This window comes from Bemisia tabaci, chromosome 1 (genome assembly GCF_918797505.1).
Source record: "Bemisia tabaci chromosome 1, PGI_BMITA_v3".
Classification (NCBI taxonomy): domain Eukaryota; kingdom Metazoa; phylum Arthropoda; class Insecta; order Hemiptera; family Aleyrodidae; genus Bemisia; species Bemisia tabaci.
In genome coordinates, this window is record NC_092793.1 from 60,759,800 (window position 1) to 60,781,733 (window position 21,934).

General features: G+C 39.2%; 2 protein-coding genes across 2 annotated transcripts in view; one reads left to right on the plus strand and one right to left on the minus strand.

The window, feature by feature from the left end:
- The window catches only part of Cad89D (cadherin 89D), a 144,700-nt gene extending 142,059 nt beyond the window's left edge, over positions 1–2,641 (minus strand). The window contains 2 exon segments of the mRNA XM_072304631.1: positions 340–495; positions 2,427–2,641. The gene's annotated coding sequence lies outside the window, so the exon portion shown is untranslated.
- An 8,766-nt stretch (positions 2,642–11,407) lies between these two features.
- Shaw (Shaker cognate w) overlaps positions 11,408–21,934 on the plus strand; it is a 449,043-nt gene continuing 438,516 nt past the window's right edge. Inside the window, exon 1 of the mRNA XM_019049483.2 lies at positions 11,408–11,966. The gene's annotated coding sequence lies outside the window, so the exon portion shown is untranslated. The remainder of the gene's footprint in view (positions 11,967–21,934) is intronic.

Consider the following 21,934-nt stretch of genomic DNA (forward strand, 5'->3'; position numbering starts at 1 on the left):
CGCAAAGGCGTGCACGTTTATTTTCGAGGCTTCCCGTACATGGATATTCGCGTAAACGGGACCAGTAGCGTGGCGTGCTTTGCGATATATCGATTGATCTGCCATCTAAACCTAAGGAAAAGGGTCGATAAACAGGGTGTTCGCAAAGAACACTTTAATCATCGATTTTTTACTATAGCTTCAAATGGAGAAATATCAATTTAATAGATTATTCGCGCCTCGCCACTAAACGGGACTTGTTATTTCTATAGTTGAAATGAACATTTTCACTGACAGCATTCGAAAATAGGAACTTAAAAATAAAAAGGGAAACGAATGGATAAAAGACAAGTTACTTACAGTTTGCGAGATGATGATGATGAACTTTGACGTTAAATCCGATAATTGCTATCAAATGCTGCTATAATCAAGTCCAACGATTTTGAAACTTACAGCACAACACTTAACAGTCCGAATTGCGTTATTCCTTTAGTTAATCAAAGGTACTGCCCGTAACTGGTTAAAGCGGAAATTAAAATGTAATGGTATCGCGAAAGGATAGATATTTTTTAGGGTGAGGAAAATAGCGTATTCACATTCCCGAGAGAGTCGACGACATTTGGAAGTAATGCGAGACTTATGAGTATATCAATTGATGCAAGTTAATTTTTTATATTTTCTTTTTTAATTTTTTTTTTTTACTTAATGTTCGGAGATTAGATAATTACTCCATAATTTAAAATCTTTATGGATAAAAATTCTCTGAAAATACTAATCAGTGTGATCAGTCACTTAAAATGTATCATTTGTTTTTAAGAAAGGTCACTTTCCTTGTACCTATAATCGTCTGAGATTTTTAAAATTGAACTTCAAATCTGTTTTTTCTCTCTTTCTTTTTTTAATGTATCTCTTGCTTTTTTCAGGAACCCTCACACTACAATACGTGGTAAGCGAAGAAACGCATGATTTTGACATGTAACTCACTGTTATCAATCGCCTTAGATACATTTACTTTATGGAGTTTAACCTCTCTTCTTTCTCCCGAAAACCTGTTTTTATAGAGCAATTTTGCAAAGCTTGCTTTGGGATTAGATCTTAACTTGCATCAATTAATTTCACGGGGCAACCTGACGAATCTAACTCTAAACTATCTACTCGGCAGAGTTGTCCCATGGTTATTAGGCATTAATTTTTACACAAAAATGTTTCATAGTTTGTGATTTTTAATGTAAATCTGACTGCTCTATCAAGCATACACGGAGGGAAAAGGAAACCGCGAAGTATATAAGCGCATTGAAACCAAACATTTCCATTTCCACAATATTGTCGTTTTGGCCATAGAATGAAAAAAGATTTTTTCACAAGCGAGAAACTAAAATCACGTCAAAGCTGTCATGTGGTCAGAAATAACTGAAAATTTCCTCCCACAGATTTACGTCCGTTTTTTATTTCCTCGGAAGGGCGGCTAAGTGAAGTGGTTATTGTTACGTTGCTGCATTAGTACATGTGGCTGCAGGCGTCTTGCGAACACTCGCGGCATGGGTGGATTATGACTTTCGACGTCATGCAGCGAGTTACAGATGCAATGACTTATCTAACAGCGGCTATTCGATATTTTCTATGATTGACACCAAGGATTAGAAACAAAAATAATTTTCCTTTATTCAGCTACAGCGATCCAAGTCTCCGAGCGCTGAAGGGGGACATTTATTAAAACATAGCTGGTTTGGGTTGAGATCGAATTAACGGATGCAATGCGTGCGCGACCCCCCCCCCCCCCCCCCCTCATGCAAACAAAGCTTCTATAAGTACAGTATTGTGCCAGTTTCCTAAAATGTATGAACACGAGGTAGATACCTATCAAAAACCCATTGTGAAAGTTACATTATAGATGCACATTCTGTAGGTAATTTCAAAAGACTTAATAAGCAGAAGTCACTAGGCTTAGCAAATTAAATTTACAACACCTTAAAAGGGCGTTTTTCACTTCAATGTGGTTCGTTACTTGATATAAAACGTACTGGTGCACTTTTCTGTAGATAATTTTTACAAAATACATTCTTTCGGCAAAAATCTGACGGAGAGGGGTGTCACATAGAACATAATTTGCAGAATCATAATGGACACTAAACTTTCGCAAACGACAAACGGTTGATAGCTTAGTCAGGGAGAAAATTGGAATGCACGATGCGAAAATTAACACTGAAATATTTTTTTGCACTGTCATTTCCAGGGGAGGAATTGGTGGAGCCAAAATGATTGTGCACATCAAAGCACGAGGAATGAATTCAATTAGAAAAAATAGACGAAGTCGGCGAGACTCCGAGTGACACCTCGGGCAGCACTTTCCGGGACCATTTTTCTTGAGCTTTTTGCTTGAGCCAAGGCAGATATGACATGGTAGGATTTGGAACTGTTTGGTTTCAAAAGCTTCGGGAAGCACTTACGAAGTTACAGGACGCGCGGAATGGGTCGAAACACGCGGATGAAGTTGAAAGAACGAGTACTGCGAGGTTCGATAACAGGTTCCTATCAGCTGGCTCCTCTTCCTTGGCGGACCGGAGAAAGCGCCCCTGGTGTGATTCACCTCAACTAGCCAGCATCCTGAGAGGCATCTTGCAGGCCGCCACGGCCACCACAACTCCCGTAAATGCCTTGCGGAATTCACGCTGCCATGAGACCATGAGACATGCTCCGCAGTTCTGCCGTGACAGGGAAGAGAGCAGGAGGTAAGTGTGAAGCTTTCGAAAGTTTCCTTCAAAATTCGCACTGAAAAAAAAATCTCGGCGTTTTTACCAAGGTCCGTTGGTACCTTTACCATCTTAAATGTTTTACCAATTATTTGTAATTTTACCAAGACAGACTGGTAAGCTTACCTAAAAACCGGTATTTTTGCTGTTTTTTTTTCAGGTAAGAATGCCACTTTTATTGGTACTCAATTCCCGGTAACTTTGCCATTTTATCCCGGTAATATTACCACAGTCGATAAAAAAAATTGGCATTTTTACCAAGGTCCAGTAAAATTACCGAAAAAGTTCAACAATTTTACCGAGATTTCTCGGTAAAATTACCAATTCCATAAATGGTAATTTTACCAAGAAAAAACTGGGATCAAATAGAACCCTGAATTCTTGGTAATTTTACCCTTTTCTTAGTAAATACATCGAGATTTTTTTTCAGTGCGTCTAGGTAATTTTTTTCAGATGAAATCACTGAAATGGCTAAAATAGCAAAATCCATCTTAACTGTATAAAAACCAGACGTATGAGAAAGCTGTAAGTACGCAAAAAATGACGTAGTTTCAGGCAAGACAGCAGAAAGTGATACAATTTCTCCAGAGAGCCAATGAAAACAGTGCTTTCAGGTAAAGTGCCGCCCTCTCCTGCCAATTAACCTGAAAATGTGTTTGTTGTGTGTGTCCATACCGCAACCACGAAAGCATGCAGAAGATAGCACTTACGGCTGTCTTGCCTATGAATAGCCTAGCATGAAAATGAAAAATACCTTTTTCAGGTAATTGAAATAAAATCAGTCACTTTTTAACAATTCAAACGATTTCTCAGAGTCTTTCGGATGATTAGTGGCAATTTGACAAAAAACGGAGGCTCCTTTCAATACAATTTTCTGGTCAGACACTTCAGAGCCCGTTTTCTCAAAACTTCATCTTTGCACTTACTGCTCTCTTCGCAATCACGGTAGAGTTGCCCCAGACGAATTTGAAATATTCGGCTAGTCATAAGAAGAAATGTATCAGAATCTTGAAGTAGGAGGGTCTTCCTAGTCATTCTACACATAATAGAAAAAAGAAAAAATCTGTTGAGGTAAAATGGAAAAAAGGATGCCCAAAGCCGATTTTAAGGTGTTTTGGGCGCTAACATGGCCAAATTACCAATAGCAAATACCAAAGTAATATTGAAATTATCATTGATAATCTACTGTCTCCATGAGCTCGACGGATTTTTTTTTTTTTTTTTTTTTTTTTTTTTTTTTTTTTTTTTTTTGAGTTTTTGCTTTGTGACGCGCCAACAGAATTGACTTTTTTCAGGCAAACTGTGGTTTAACAATCCTGACATCAGATCGTTCCCCATTGATTCGAGTCCTGAGTGTCCTTGTCCCCCCATACATGGCGAGACTCAAATTCTATGATGCGGAGTAATCCCAAAAAGGGGACCTTACTATTAAATCGAAATAATCGAGGTTTGGCATTTTCTCAATAAAGAGATTCTGACTGTTAAAAGTTGCCTAAACTGACCAAGTATTGACCATCTGAAAATTTGCCGAGAAGTTTTGAGACGGTATAACTGTCTGCAACCTGAAAAGTTTGAAATGTTTACAAGTTTAAACCAACCAAGAAAAAGTAAAACCCGCGAGTATTATTTATTTCTGATCAAATCAAATAATTTAATAATAAACATGCGATTATTAGAATATTTAAAACCTTATAATTTAGGTTTCCTAGGAATACATATTCGTACATATATTAAAAAATTAAAAAAATTAAATATTTCTTGGCTTTGTTTCCCCGCGAAATGGTGTGGACCCAGCACCATTTCTCCACCTTGTTCGCACATATATAAAGCCGCTTTTATAGCGCTCTCTGGCGCTCTGCGACACCTAGCCACCAAAGTTCTCTATCCTCCCAAAGCCCCTCAGGGAGACAGCCCTTCCTAGGTATACGATTTGTACATTTTTTGACAGGGACGCATGTAAAGCCACGAGGATACAGATTCGATTGAACGATCAATACCTCCAATCGGCCACTGGACAAGGCATAAATTAAAGCATTATGTTTTGCAAATATATTTCAAACATATTGCGTCTATAGCCTTGTCATCAAGATGAATCTAGTTATTCACAATTTACATCGGCATACAGAAAAGAATAGAGATTGACAAAGACCGGCTTCAACGACAAACATACAAATACCCATTTCAAATATACCACGACAGGCGTCATGCTAAAAACAGAAAACAAACATACAAAACAAAACAAATTGGTATGCATATGCTTTTGTACCCTCTTTTATCATAAGAACCTCAATCCAGCGACGTAAAAAAAATTTAAGGATCTCACGCCCCACTGCCCTTGGTCATTACGCGGCCCAACCCCCAGAGGGCGCATCGCGCTCTCTCAGACCCGCGTCGACAAAAAAAAAACGACATACCCAACTTCCTAACGCGTTTGTCGATCGAATCAACGACAGGTATTATGCGTAGGAAGTCAAAACGCCTTCAAATTTTTGAACGCAATACGGACATCCGTCGAGGTTGTATAGTTGTATCAAGGCGCCGTAGCAAGCGCGTCCCATTGTTTATCGTTACAGACGAATATAAGTTGAGATAGGCCAGTCATTATGCCTTCAATTTTACTCATACATATTTGTGCGCAAAATGAGAGACGACGTTTCTCCATTTGCGACGTTGCAGACTTCCTTAGAAATTTTATTTTTCTTTCGAGAAACTGGTCAACATGAAACTTAAATTCTCCATGATTTCTCGTATTCGATAGCAGAAGATTTGGTTCAAAATTTAAAGTCGTAAATTTGGATTGTTTCTCATGGTAGAGATGAATAAAGAACTGAAATTTTGATACACCGCAATGGAGATACGTGGTTTCGCACTTCAGTCGGACCGATACGGACATCCAATAAGCTTAAATAGTTGCATCGAGTCCCCGTCACCGCCGACATTTGTCCAATTCCCCTATCTGGCCGAGCGTTTGGACCAATAAGAATCGGCATTTATTTCAAAACTCACGCCAAGACTAAAACGAAACGAAAAGAACGGAACAGAGCGTTTCATCTCTTTTTGGATAGTCTGTAGGAAAGGAGCATACCTCTGATTCACTTATGTTACCCTCCGAACAAACCAAGATTCAACATATCTCGCCTAGTTCAATTTTCCGGTAAATTTGAATTTCCCGCTTTTTTACATTGGCGAAAGTTTCAAATTTTGCTCACCCCTTCCTATAAGCCGATTGAGCACAGGGGAGAATTTCATGAGTCGCCGCCCCATTGTCCAAAACTCAAGAATAGGAAGAAATAAGTCGAATATTGACTGATTGATCACGAAAGTTTCGTAATTGATGCATTATGAGTCGCTAATTTTGAATTTTATGTCAAATTGCCAAGATTTTAACACCCGGACCTACGCGGACCCGAGGGCAAGTTTATGGGACGCTTCGGCGTGCTGCCAGCTCGAGCTCAGAGACAAGAGACCCTCCAATGGCCTCCTAGCGACAGGTGGAAGCTTACTTCGGGGTTTTAACAATTCCTTATGGACAATTATTAAGGAGCAACAGTCATCACCCTAATTTCGGCTGTTGACCTACCTACATGGTCGATGATGAGCTTCCGGTGACGTCAAGAGCCAAACAAGTTTCCCAAACTTCGGCCATTTTCGGCTTGTTTGCAAAACGAAACTGCCAACACGTTATTGAACATCAACCATGTAGGTAAGTCAACAGTATATAGGATGCTGAAATCCCGAAAGTAAAAGCCCCCACAATGGCCAAGATACTAGTGGAGGGTCTCTTGTCTCTGCTCGAGACGCACGTTGGCGCCTACAAACCTACAGGGATACTTCAAGCATTGCGCAATGCGTGAAGTAGCCCTGTAGATTTGTAGGCGTCAGTGCGCGTTTTTCGCTGGCAGCACTCCTCGGCGCGGCGCTCCCGGCGGGCGGGTCGGGTGGTAAACGATTTCTAGCGGGGAGAGCTCCCTGGCGCAGAAACTCGTAAATCATTTAAATTTCTTTTTTAATTTTCGACTTTTAAAATCGAAAGTAAATCTGGTCGTGTGACGTAATAAGTGAACTCTCAACGCTAGATGAAGTGATATAATAATGAAAGGCGGGTTGTGCACCAAGCGCGCTGCGGACGGCGCAGGGCGGCTCGTGAAATTCTCCCCTGTGATCTGTCGCCTATAAGTTCTCTGGTTTTTTCTTATATGTATAAAAAAAACCTGGGTTCTATTTTCAAATTCTGAATAGAGCGGGCTCATCTAGGGACTATCACCCGTCGATATCCGCAAAAATCATGGAAATCCGTCTTGTAGAACGCTCAAACGAACCATGACAAAAAATAAAAATTTACATTGTTTAAATGGGAGAATTCGCAACTTAACCACGTAATATAGAAAAAACTTGGTTCATGTTTCCAAAATCTGAATAGAGCGAGCTCATTTAGAGACAATTGCCTGTTGATAGCCGCAAAAATAATGAAAATTGGCCCGGTAGAACGCTGCAACTAAGCGTTACCAGATGTGCAAATTCAGGTCTCGGAGCTCATAGTATAGATGTTCCATGCGAATTTGCATAAAAATCTACTCGTTTTTGGAGATATGAAAAGAAAGGCATGAGTTGAACTTCTAATCAGTTTCTTATTAAAATCTTGGATATTTGTTGCGGGTTGCATACACAGCCCCTGCATGAAGAGTGTACTTAATTTCAAGTAAAATGAAACCTCATTTTCCACCTCCCCGACATATCTAAGGCTGCAAAATTTCATGAAAAATCGTGAAATTACATATCATTTTTGGAACTTCCTATCCAAGAGGTCATGAGACGCGTAGAGGCAATGAGAATTTAAGTTTTGAAAAGTAGGGGAAAAAAGGAAGAACATGGAGCTCCTTCGTCGAATTCTCGCATACTTGATAAAGGTCTCACTTGCAGCCCCTGAATTTTTTAAAACTTTACGCTTTCCCAGGAAAATAAAGATATCTTTTATGAAATTTCTTTCAGTATCACTGACAATGGTACATTGAGAAATATCGCTCTCAAATCTTGGTGAAAACAATCGCTGTTTTAATAAATGTACACATTTTAAGTCACTTGGTCGCTCTGTTGATTTTGTATCATAGGTAAAATTTTTAAAATTTGTTGTAAATCAAAAAAGAAACTTCAAAACTTTAAAAAAAATCGTCGGTAAGATTAGTGCAAACATATATTTGTTGAACAGTAATTTCACAAATTAACAAAGAACTGGCAAGACAACTGACACATTGAAATACTTGTGTGATTATCTCTTCCATTGTTTACGAATTATCTTGAGATGACACCAAATTTTTACTTAAAACTATCAAAATGAGGAAGTCAATAATGCACTAAAGAATGTAAAGAATACAAACAGGTAGGTTGGAGACAGTGTCTTCACTTGGGCAAAGAAACCTTCAGAGGAGTTCAAAATTCTGAAGAAGGTGGGGAGGTAACAGTGGCCTTGGGCTCCCCCCCCCCCTCCACCCCTCACTCAAAATCTCAAAAGTAATGGAAAAATCGTCAAAATCAGACCATTGTAGGCGAGAGTTAATGTAGTGACCACTACATAATGAGTTTTTTAGAGGAATGGGAGAAGCGAGTTGTGCGAGGCAAAATTCTGGATTAGAAACGGATATAAATCGCCTTCAAACTAGCGAGTAGTCCATAAAATATACACGGCTGCGGGCCGAGGCCCGAGGCACAATCACCAGGCCGGACTTAAAAGGTTAAACGGACGAAATATTCTCAAGGTTTGTGTCAAAACTGCTCAAAGTGTAATGGAATCTGTGACGTTTGATCATCCACCATATCTTCAAATTCTCAAATCTTTATGCCAGGGTTTCAAATGAATAAAATAATTTGATTGACAATGTTCGGAATTTTTCCTTTCTCTTAACAATTGCTTGGCTCGGAAATATTTTTTTTTTCTAAAGCCACGATTACGTAGCTCAAAATTTTCGATGTTGATTATTGACGTTTGCACCTTAAATAATTATAATAATAATGAATTATAAAAGAGTAACTTTAAACGATTTAAGCTCAACTATACAAAGCTTGTTAATTTTTCTACGTAGGTATGGATAACCAAGCGAGTCTCATGGGTTACCGATTGGAAAATTTTCCGAAAAAAATTCGGCTATTCATCGTTCAAAAGTGCACCATCGGTGACGATTTTGAAACCTCCCTGTGGTCCTACGCCCGTAAGAAACCAATCGATCATTCAATCGCAAATAATATGAAGTATTTTTTAAGACCCGCTTCCTGGACCGTCTGCAGACGGATCTGTGTCGGGAACCCATGGATTCGTCTTCAAAGCGTATCTTCGATTGTAAGCGAAAAATTTCGTTGGCCTAGGCAAATAGACACGTTGAAACTTATTTGTCAGTGAGGCGACTCGCCTCTATCATACAGTGTGTTTCTTAAGTCCACTCCTTCTAATGTACCTTGCATTGACGCAGAAATATCTCCAATTGGGAATGTTCTTGCATCGATGTGTGGTACTTTTGGGACCCTCCGCAGGAGGGCTAAGGACTACCGCTTTCCTATTTTCGAATGGCAACCCCCCTCCCCCCCCCCTTTGACATCTCGATCGGTAGAGGATATAAAATAGCTCCTATTGATCCTGAAACATCCTTCAATTTCAATTTCTTCAGGTAGAAGCGGGCGAAATTTTGGATAATTTTCATTTCGTTACTGCAAAAAAAGGAGGAGCGTTTCTGGGAAGCAATACCGGACTTAGATTTCTCGTGTCTAGAAGTTTCCAAGCACAGAGTTTTACCGGAAACCGCCGATAAACGATTCAAACACTAATATTTTGACAGTGGCCGCCATTTTCAGGCTGTCTCTTTAAAAAGAGGTTGTTACGAAAAATCAACGCTAGTTTCAATTTTCTCATGCAAAAAACTCCAAGCGCTAATTCTGTCACGAATTTATGGGCAGACAACTTAGAAACTTGTAGTTTTTTCGTTGAGTAACCGTCACTCAGAAAGTTTGAATCTTTTTTTTTCTTTTTTCCGAAAAACTTATGCCGAATTCGGTTTTCTCGTACCGAAAAGCCCTCAGCCTCCAAGTTGCACGCGAATCTATTGATACGTAAGTAATAGAGATTTAGATGGATGTTGCTCTATGTATTTAGAACTGTGATGGTCCATCAGTCAACAATTATCAAAATAACAACCTTTAATATGCGGTATTAATAATTTTTTTTTTCATTTTTTTTTATCCTCTTTTAATTGAGATGCCACGATTGGGGCTGTCCATAAATTACGCAAGACTCTTAGGGGGGAGGGGGGAGGGGGGGGGTCTCTAACAGCTTTGCAGTGCCTTACGAGGGGGAGGGGGGAGGGCTGAGCCTTACGTAAGCTTCCCAGCCTATATGTGAGTAAAATGTAAAAAATCAATTTTTCGTGAGGTTGATAATATAATTCAAGATAAAATAGAGGAAATCAACACATCCTCGGTTGCTGACCGATCGGACCATCTATACTATAAGCTCCGAGACCTCCTAATTTTGCGAAACTGGTAACGCTTAGTCCCAGCGCTCTACCGGGCCGATTTTCATGATTTTTGCGGCTATCGACGGGCAATTGTCTCTAGTGCTCCTGTAATTTCTCTTGATTCTCACTTCTCCACTCTGTGAGATGATGAGTAGTGACTTCATCCTGATTTCAACTTTATACGTTTATCTATTTAAAAGACAAAGAAAATCTTCAATTTTGCTCCACGTATTTTTGTTTGTTAAATTAATTGAATCATTATTAATATTTCCTACGAACTTACTTCAAAAATTTAATTTCACCGATGAAAATTTTGGCCTAAAAATTTCATTGTGTTTCCTAAAGAAAACGTAATGTCTAGATCTGCGATAATTGAAAAAAAAGGGGGGGGGGTCAATCGAGCCTTACGTAATTTTTAGAGGGGGGGAGGGATGCCTTATGGTGGCTTACGAAAGGGGAGGGGGGTCTAAAAATTGGAAAAAGTGAGTTACGTAATTTATGGATGACCACCATGGGGGCTGTGGGCTCCAACATTTTTTCAAATAGCATCCCACTCTTCATGGAATGGGGTTGCCATTTGAAATAAAAAGTTGAGGTCCGCAGCCCCCCTATGGAAGGCCCCCAAAGTAACTTACATTAGTCCATGAACATCCCCAAGTTTCGGAATAATTATCGTACATTATTAGAGGTGGTTGACCGAACTGATGGGACACCCTGTAGGAGGGAACTCATCTCATTTCTCTTTGCATTTCTCCCACTCCACACACACCAACGCACGGCGCGGCCTGCCTAGCTGCCTAGCAGTCTCCTCGAAGCCCTCAGACAAGGACACAGCGATACAGCGTTCAGAGGGCGAGAGAGAGATAAACTGAGTCTTCGTTTCGTTCAGTCCGCGCGCCAACCGGCGCCAGCTCGTTGTGCTATCAGATGTCTATTGTTTCTTTGTCATTTCCATGACCATTTCCAAGGCGGATAAAGAATGGTGGTCGCATTTCGATTTTGGCTGCCATCTTGAAGCGCTGTGACGTCAAGAGGGTACGGTTTTTGCCATGCAATTCGAGGTTGACCCGGCTCCCCCGGCCTCGGCCGGCCCATGTACCCAATACCGTGTGACGTCCAGAGGGTACGAAATGCGACCACCATTCTTTATCCGCCTTGGAGTTGGGTGTTGGGCCACTTCGTTTTCATCCGCGTTTCCGCGTTGCGTATCGTACTTGCGGCCGGTGTGCGCTGATTTCCTCTCTTCAACTTTATCTTCTCACACGGTTTCTTTTACCCAGTGGCGTGCCCAGTAATCGGTAAATTATACCCTTCGAAACTGTGAAACCATTTCTCTCCAACGATCTCAACCTATCGTTTCTCGGTATGTCTGCTTTTCGATTTGTTCGGACCTGCCTTGCGCTGTTACTTTAAGCATTATCAAACTTGTGAACCATGTGGATAATCGTTAGAGCCTACCTCGCGACCTCGCCACGTGAGTTTCTCATGAGTCGCCTTTTTCTCATTTCGCCGGTCATTTGTTGTTCCTCTACGTGCTCGGTTTGTGATTTTAAAGTTCTTTTGAATCGACGTAATGTTGACGAGTTCTTCGCCACCAAGTTTTCTTCATTGTGGTCCACTAATCGTCCCGGACGAACTTATGATTTCGGTCATCATGATGCATTTAGAAGCAAGGACACCTTTCGCTTCTCGGTATTTGGTTCTATCGACATCTGCTTACTAGGACAGCTGTTTACAGGTTAGATTTTTGCATGTTTTATCTATTACTCTGCACATTATTTTGTTTTAGGAACACTTTTGAAACGTATCTAAAGCTTTCAGTTCTAACTCCTGTGGTTTAAATTTGTCCCCCGCTTACTATTGAAAGCTTAAGTCCGACTTGAGGCTGTCTTGGACGTGCCAACATCTAACATGCGAAACTTTCTGTCAGCTCTCTGCTACCTCTCGGCCTGCTAACTGTCCACCTAAGTGTATATAATTGTTTGTCAATTTGGAGGGCAGATACAAATTATTGAACAGCCAAAACCTAGTGCTTTTACCTAAGTTCCTGTTGAACCTCGGTCAATGATAGCAAACAGATCAGAGGATGTAGAACTGTACTCTTATTTGGACTGAATTAAGCAGAAAGGAACCAACCCACATTTTGGGGAAAATTGAGTTATGAGTGGTTTTGAACTGAACCACTGCTCTACTATCTATCGCCAAAAATTCAAAGTTTTTGTTGGAGCAAATTTTGCAGAAATTGAACTTGAAGTTTATCTTTAACATTGAGTCTTATGCAGGAGCTAAACTTTGAACCTCCTTTTCTCTGTTCGATCCTGATGTGGCTTGGTTCCTTTCTGTTTAACTCCGTCCATTTAGCTGATATGTTTCCACATGAACCGAGAAACTACAGGAATGTTCCTGGTTGTGGTGCAAGGAATTCTTTGTCCTTTTTAATTTTTGCAAGGAGACCGTATCAACATCCTTCCTTGTTACTGAACATTCTCTGTTTGGGGAAGAAAAATTACCAAGTTTTCAAGGGAAAATGCCAAGTACTTAGTTTTCTGTGTAGAAAATAGAAAATGATAGGAAGTCCGCAATGCTGCACTCCCGAGTTTCGTATTTTGGCAGTTTCACAATCGGCACGTAATTAAGTAAGTGTAGTCTCTCTTGTCCTTAATGTCTTTATAAATCTACATAACTTTCTAGCTGCTTTCCGTTCTGTGTCTTGTCTCACATTCACTTATATCAGCCTTCCTATGGAATTTTGTGCACATTATTGATAGCTACGAAAGACTCTTATGTATGACAATTATTTCAACCTTCAAGTTGCACTTAATTTAAAAGCAAGTAAGAAGGTTTGAAGACAACTAGTTGCACCTTAGTACCTACATTCCTGCTCAACAATTTTGTGTCAAGGCAATCATTTATCGTTACTCTTATTTTACTTCTGAATTACCGCTGATGATAGTATTTAAGGAGAGTCTGGTGCTATTTGAAATTCATTGTCAATGTGAATTTTGATATCCCAAGCTGTTGCTTTAATTGAAATATTTCTTTTGCTTTCTATGTACGGAACTGTTACCTATCTAAGACGAAACTCAACTCGCTGACAGGCTCAGTCCTTCTTATTTAGGTACCTAAGTGAACCTCCATTTAGAAAAAGTTTCAATACGATGTAAAGTTCAGAAGGTACCTAAAGGCCAGTTGTTTGGAATGCTTCCAACTTTGCTTGATGCATCAGATTTCACTTTATTTAATACAGTTAAAGAATGTATCTTGTGGGAGGAGCTAATCATTTCACTTAGTTCTGTTTCTCTGAACTCAACTGAGATGTCCTTCATTACTCCTTTAGTTAGGAGACCATATTTAGGAACTGAGATGTCCTTCATCACTCCTTTAGTTAGGAGATCATATTTAGGAAGATAATATTCATAGTTTGGATCTTTAGCTTGGAAATTAGCAACAAATCTATTAGCCTCTTGTGCGGTTTTCATAGTTACTTTGACAATGTTTCTGCCTTGCTTAGAGACTTGAGTTACCTTTTTTATTTTATTTTTATTACAGAAATGAGTTTGATTTAATTGTTCTTGAAAGAACAATGAATAATTTACTATTTGGGAGTTTACTGTAGGATTGATTTGGTCAACTAGTGCACTCCTGTTTTACTGTATACCATGGGTAACCATGGGTTTCATGGCTAGTACCTACTTGAGATTGAGACGCGGATGTTTGGATGTGGCTGCACCATCAAATTTTTCCGGAGAATAGGTAAACCACGCACTTCCGAAAATTTCCACTCAGAATTCATGATGGTATAAAGGTACATGATGATGATGAAAATAAGCAAGAGAAAACAAAGGCTTAGTCAAGGCGTAGCAACAGTATAAAGGGGCTCCAGGTGTGTAGTCTGTATCAGCTGTTTCCTCAAAGACGATTGGGGTCCGGTGGAAGCTTCAAGTGCTTGAACAATGATTATTTAGGACTAAATCACATTTAGAAACATATGTTTTGATGATAAAGAAATTTCATCGAATGAAATTCACAATTTTTTATGCAAAAGTGAAGAAACTACTTCCTATTCCTTTGAAGTTTAATTTAGGACATGATGATTAGATACATAATCACAGAGCATATGCAGAGTGTTTGAAGCTTAAGTGCGCTATTTCACCCTTGGTGCTGCATCTGGGCTGACCTCAATAAATGAATCATGCTGCTCACTCTGAGAAAAGAAACATAGGTTGTTTTGAGGCAAGGATAGAATAGAACTAAATAAAACAATAGGTACCTTCGAGAATTTCAAGGTAATAGCTGAAGTACATGAGGATTTTTCCTTCAGCGATGTATTCTGGTGATTGAGGATCTATGATTCCTTCCTTGTTTTTTTTTCGCACGACATGAAAAGAGGCCATAACCTCGGCTGCAGTTAAGGGTTTCTCATGTGGCTGAAAGTATTCCCGCACTAATCCTGGGTTTTTTCGTAGAGTATCAAAAACCTGGAGGGTGTTCAATCCCTGGAGAAACTGCTGAAAGGGGGCTTCCAGCCTCACAATAAGTACGAAATTGAGAATAGCTGAAACAAAATTGAAAAAAGGCCATTCAAACATGATAATCAAAGCTATACACAGCTGGTCTTAACGACTTTAAATTTTTTGACGAGTCACAAGCAAAAACTCTTCAGATTCTTGAAGTAGAGTGTCTACTGAGTCATTTAAGCCAAAAAGAAAAAAATTCTGTCGAGCTCCTGGAAAATAAAGTCGATTTAAAGGTATTTTTGGGCTAAAATAGCCAAATTACCCATAGCAAGGCCCGTCATATTATTTAAAAACTTGTTTTCTTCCTGGGTATTATGCCCAAGTTTCTCAAACATGCATATTTTAAGCCTCCGATTACTTAAACTACCAATTTTAACCATATGGTAAATTTTGGGGGCCTAAAATGAGCCCTCAGAGCCAAAAATTGCAAACATTTTTGAAAACTTCGGATTTTCAGGGGGGTGGTTTTTTTTTTAACGTTGTTTTTTCTACAGTCGTCCATGAGTAATTCTGAAGGGCATTTTCGATTACATAATTGAAATTTTGACTGTTCAGGTGAAGGGGGAAGGGGGCACCAGGCTTTGCTTTGCCATTCTCACAGTTTCTGAAAACGCTTGAAAATTCCCTATTACATTGGAAGTCCAAAATATCCCTTTTTATTCATTAATTACTGTATCTGATATTATAAAATATGCAGCAGGAGTTACTGCCCCCCCCCCCCCCCCCTCTTCCTCACTACGCGATGCATGTAAACCTTGATCTCACTGCGCGCGCTACGAAAACGCTTGAAAGTTCCCTAATACATTGGAAGTCCAAAATATCCCTTTTCAATTCATTAATTACTGCTTCTGATATTATGAAATATGCAGCAGGAGTTACTGCCCCCCCCCCCCCTCCTCCTCACTACGAGATGCATGGAAACCTTGATCTTACTGCGCGCGCTAACGGATCCTTGCTTTTCGCGTGATGGCAGTCCGTTGTACAGTAGATCCGGGCATTTGCAATAAAACATTTGGCGGTCTTTAGCATTACATATAAATGGACATGTTTATGCTACAAGTTTATCCTGCAAATGCCCGGATGCGAAAAGCAAGGATCCGGTAGCGCGCGCAGTAAGATCAAGGTTTACATGCATCTCGTAGGGAGGAGGAGGGGGGGGGGCAGTAACTCCTGCTGCATATTTTATAATATCAGATACAGTAATTAATGAATAAAAAGGGATATTTTGGACTTCCAATGTAATAGGGCATTTTCAAGCGTTTTCAGAAACTGTGAGAATGGCAAAGCAAAGCCTGGTGCCCCCTTCCCCCTTCACCTGAACAGTCAAAAGAGGTTGTTCCATCTACCATTGAAACTGGGCCCCGAATGAAATCTCCTCATCTTTTCAGGTATCAAAGGGCATGGTCAGGGACACCCAAAAATGGTTGAATTTTTTCCAAATTCCCCCCTGGGGAGGGGGGCGGGGGGTTATATGAAAAACGGTTTTTTGGCTATAACTTTTGAACGGTTTGAGATATCGATTTGAACTTTTTTTTAAATGAAAGGTCGTTTAAAGAGCTTTCTTTTGGTATATTATGTTTAATAGTTAGGTCAAGTTTTGACCAATTTATGGCCTGTCAAAAATTTTCCATGAGTCCAAAAATCAGATTTCTGTAGTTTAGAGCAGCGACGATCGCATGCAGATGAACAAAAAACTGTTCAACTTATAGCCCTCTCTCTGACGGTTAAAATGAGCCCAAGATCATCTTGGGGAAACGATTTGTCTCCGAGTTATGCTTCTTCAAAGTTGGCGCGGCGGGGTCCGCTTCCGCGGGGCAGCGCTCCGGAGTACGATAGTTCACTCCCACCCCCCTCCCGTCATGCCACGCGACGCAAACCGAGGAAGACTACCTTTAATGATCATTTGAACAGATAAATGCACACAATATACGCTATTATGGTGTACAAGTATTATTAAAATTATATTAATATACTAAATAGAAGAGTGGAATCTCACCGAATTTATCATCACCGCAATCCATAGGATCATCGGCAGTGTGATCCGCATTTTCATCCTCATCTTCGTCGTCTGAAAAGCCAAAATCGACTTTTCTGAGAGGGAAGCACTCGTTCAAAAAGGCTGAAGGCGCTGGTTTTTTGTGATAGCGCCCGTAAAACAAATACGAGCACAAGGATTGATGGTACGCGCACCGTTCTTACATGTGCAGTAACTTGCTTTAATGGCCTCGCTGGATTTTTGACTGGTGTCGATTAATATAAATATATGATATTCTTTTTTTGATTTATGCCTCGATAGGATCCGCGATCGAAGAAAAAGAGGCGAATTTACGGAAATATCATATTTTTGAAAATCTGGCAAAAAGTTATCCTTCGTCACTTGAAAGCAATATTTTCCATCAGCAAAATGGTCTGCAATATGACTTGCTGCAAGTCCAATTTGATAACTTCCCGAGAGGGTGTCAAGATCTTCGCTCCTCCACTGTTCTAATTGTTCAAAATGATCTGTCGTCAGGTTTTCAAAAACTACTTTTTTTCGGAGCCATTTCTCGTCCTCAACAATTTGTTGCACAATATTCGGCTCATTTAATTTTTGGAGCATTTGAATGGCAATTTTTGCGTCGTCACCATCACTTTTCAGGCGTTGAAAATATAAATTATGTATCGCGGACACTATGCGATAGTCGTCAAACAAATTGCCGGATCCAGGTATATTGCTTCTCGTTTTATAGAGCGTTTTCAATATAATTTTAATAATACTTGTACACCATAATAGCGTATATTGTGTGCATTTATCTGTTCAAATGATCATTAAAGGTAGTCTTCCTCGGTTTGCGTCGCGTGGCATGACGGGAGGGGGGTGGGAGTGAACTATCGTACTCCGGAGCGCTGCCCCGCGGAAGCGGACCCCGCCGCGCCAACTTTGAAGAAGCATAACTCGGAGACAAATCGTTTCCCCAAGATGATCTTGGGCTCATTTTAACCGTCAGAGAGAGGGCTATAAGTTGAACAGTTTTTTGTTCATCTGCATGCGATCGTCGCTGCTCTAAACTACAGAAATCTGATTTTTGGACTCATGGAAAATTTTTGACAGGCCATAAATTGGTCAAAACTTGACCTAACTATTAAACATAATATACCAAAAGAAAGCTCTTTAAACGACCTTTCATTTAAAAAAAAGTTCAAATCGATATCTCAAACCGTTCAAAAGTTATAGCCAAAAAACCGTTTTTCATATAACCCCCCGCCCCCCTCCCCAGGGGGGAATTTGGAAAAAATTCAACCATTTTTGGGTGTCCCTGACCATGCCCTTTGATACCTGAAAAGATGAGGAGATTTCATTCGGGGCCCAGTTTCAATGGTAGATGGAACAACCTCTTTCAATTATGTAATCGAAAATGCCCTTCAGAATTACTCATGGACGACTGTAGAAAAAACAACGTTAAAAAAAAAACACCCCCCTGAAAATCCGAAGTTTTCAAAAATGTTTGCAATTTTTGGCTCTGAGGGCTCATTTTAGGCCCCCAAAATTTACCATATGGTTAAAATTGGTAGTTTAAGTAATCGGAGGCTTAAAATATGCATGTTTAAGAAACTTGGGCATAATACCCAGGAAGAAAACAAGTTTTTAAATAATATGACGGGCCTTGCTATGGGTAATTTGGCTATTTTAGCCCAAAAATACCTTTAAATCGACTTTATTTTCCAGGAGCTCGACAGAATTTTTTTCTTTTTGGCTTAAATGACTCAGTAGACACTCTACTTCAAGAATCTGAAGAGTTTTTGCTTGTGACTCGTCAAAAAATTTAAAGTCGTTAAGACTAGCTGTGTATAGGATACTAGGAACAGTGTGAAAAGAAGAGAGTGGAAGATGTTAGATTCATGGTACGTGTAATTTATTTCCTGAGCCCAAATGAGAGATAATCCTGCGGTTGAATCATAATTTATATTCCATGCATTGCTACTAAAATGTATGGACTTTTTGAAATTGAATCTCATTTAAACTTCATGTTCCAGAATTAAATTTTAGTTTTAGTTAAAACAGAAGGTGTAGTACGGTGAAAATATATCTGGGGCCAAATTTTGCCGCCACTTTGACACAGAGATGCAACATCTGTTGATGAGCCCAAACCGCACCAGCGGCCAGTTACAGACGCTAAGTCGGTCCGAGTAAAGGCTTATAAGGTGAATGGCCCAGTTACAGACACTCATAAGAAAATTTTGGATTATATTCGGCCATAATATTTTACTAACTCAACTAAAACCTACAATCGATGGCTTAAATAAAAGCTGAAGGTTTTCTGTTTCAATCTAAGTAATATTCTTGAAATTTTAATCCTTTCTTTTTTAATAAAACATTCATTTTATTTAAAATAAGCTGATGCGCTAGTCACAGACACCCAAAAATAGCGTTGCACCAGTTACAGACTTTTCTGTTTCAGTCTCAGATACCCTTCATAATTATATTTTATTTTTCATTCTTCTGCTCAAGATGACTGTTTTAAAGACATATCTATACTTCAATTTTGACCTTTAAATATTGAAATGATCATTTTAGCTGAATAGAGTTATTTCAGATGGCAATAAATTGAAGGATACAATGAAAATAATGACAGCAAATGCTATGATGCGTAGGATGAGACGCCTACTTTCTTTTACTTTAAAGTAAAAATGATAGGTGTCTTAACTTAAGTACGATTTTCTAGTGAAAATTAATTCTTTTCCTTGAGAAATTACTTTAACTACACCTCCCCCCTTCCCTTAAAAAAAGGAAACATTCAGAAGGAGTAAGTTGAGATGAGTGAAAACAAAAAATTAAGAAGGAAATAAAAATTTAATTTTACTTACTTAACATTGCAAAAACAACAAACTTTTGAGTAAGAATATAGACTTTTCAGTCTCATAGTTTCAGAAACAGCAATATAATAATAGCAATAAAATATATGAAATAGGAAAAATGTAATATTCTTATTTTGACTAATACATAATCAAGTACTTAGTACCTGAATTGTGGAACATGAGTTAGTTACAAAGAGATCAAGATAATACTTATAATTAAGTCTTATACTTAAGAAAACTTCAAGGTAGTTACTTAAATATTCTCTACGCACCATGAGGTAAAATTGGTAGTTAAAAAGTTCCAAATTTAATAACTAAGTAAGTAAGTTAGTGAGGAAAGATCTTAGACTGCCAAGTGTTTCCTGTAAAATTTAATTTCCGGCACCGAATACAGCCCTCGGGCATTTTTTAAGACTGGAGGTTCCATGTTTCGTACAATATCCTCATTTTCATAAAATAGTTTGTCTTCTTTTGCTGGCCATTTCCAGTCAGAGCCGGACATTGTCATGACCTTCACATCGGCTCCATTGTCTTTCTTCGAAATTACCAACCCTGGAAAATACTCCCCCTCATAACACACTATAACATATGAATTCTCTGAAAAATTTCCTAATGCCATTTCATCGGAAGAATTTTCTTCCTCCTCAGATGCGGGAGCGTCGACATCTGATTCTTCACTTGACGTCTCAGCCGCTAAAATTTCAGTAATTTTCTTTTTGCTCGGTTGTCTTTTTCTCTTTCCCATTTTTAACTTATTCTCTTCCTGCTCTTGCATTTTAGCTTCTTTTTTCTCTTTGCGAATTCGCATTCTCTCTTGTTTTTGTTCTTCTTGCAACCTTTTCTCCTGAAGTTTTTTAGTTTCATATTCTTGCTACTTCTCACCACTTACAACGGCTGGGACTTTATCCTTAGGCTTTCTCTTCCTTTCTTTCTCTTTTTTATCCGGAAAGAAGAAAACTTTTTTAAAAGGCGACACCATGTTTTCTTTAATTTTATTGTCAGAAGTCACAGACAAAGAGTTTGTGATCTGATTTTGAGACTTATGCACGAGGGGTTCAGAAGTTTCTTGGGATTTTTCAGGAGTTTTAGCATTCGTGGGGGGGTTTTGTTTAATTTTATTGTTAGAAGTAACAGACAAAGAGTCTGTGACCTGATTCTGAGACTTAAGTACGAGGGGTTCAGAAGCTTCTTGAGATTTTTCAGGAATTTCAGTATTCATGCGGAAAAGTTCGCGCCTAGGATTAGACTTTGTAGGTGGGCTATTCTCCTTATTATGGGATAAAATTCTCGGTCTTTGGTCTTGGATTGGCATTTGGGCTTGCTTTGAGCGTTTACTATCAGGAGATTCAGCATCAGATTTTTGCGGTGAGTTCTTTGATTTATCACTGTACGAATTAGCCACTTGTTTTGTGGTGATGTTGGAATTAAGTATCGGGTTCAAAATAGGTGTGTCCAGTGATGCATTTAAACCGTCAAGGATATCGCTAAAGAGAGGGACGCTAAAATCATCTAAATCAATCCCTATTAGTCCCATCTCGTTGTCTGGTGATGGGAGTTGGATATTGGATACTTCATGTGTGGGAGGAGAGAATGATGTGTGAATGTCCGGATTCAAAATGTCTGAAATGTTGGAAACAGTGAGATTTACTGAAATACTAAACAGTCCCGAAGCAGGAGTTGAGTGAAACAAGATTTCAGGGTTCATACTACTTGAGGTGACGGAAATAACTTCATTATCGGATTTTTCAGAAGTTGGAGTAGAGGGATTCACAGCGTCCATAGAATCAGATATGGGGAGTTTGACTGCTTTTAAATTTTTCCACATTCTAAAAAGGCTATGGTCTTCGAGAGGAATGCTACTTTTCCATCCTGTAGAATATTCATGATCTTGAAAGATCTTGAGAGTTTCAGGTGGAATATTTGCCTCAAAAGAATCAAAGAAATTAATAGTACTGTTGTTGAGCTCTTCTCCTGTCTCATTAATGTTTTGCGCATTTATAGACAACGGCACTTTGGTAAAGTCTACAGCGCTGATGTCCCATGGCACCAGGCCACATTTCCTGAAACCATTTTTCAAAATTTTTGATGTGACACTCTCCTCAATAGCTTTTTCTAGAAGCTTGCAAAAATCAATATTTTTAAACTCCGCTCCATCATTTTCATATCTCCATTTAGTGACATGTTCTTTCCATGCCTTCTTTAAAGTTCTAAATACGGCCACATTGGTCAACCACTGCTCTACTATCTATCGCCAAAAATTCAAAGTTTTTGTTGGAGCAAATTTCGCAGAAATTGAACTTGAAGTTTATCTTTTACATTGAGTCTTATGCAGGAGTCAAACTTTAAACCTCTT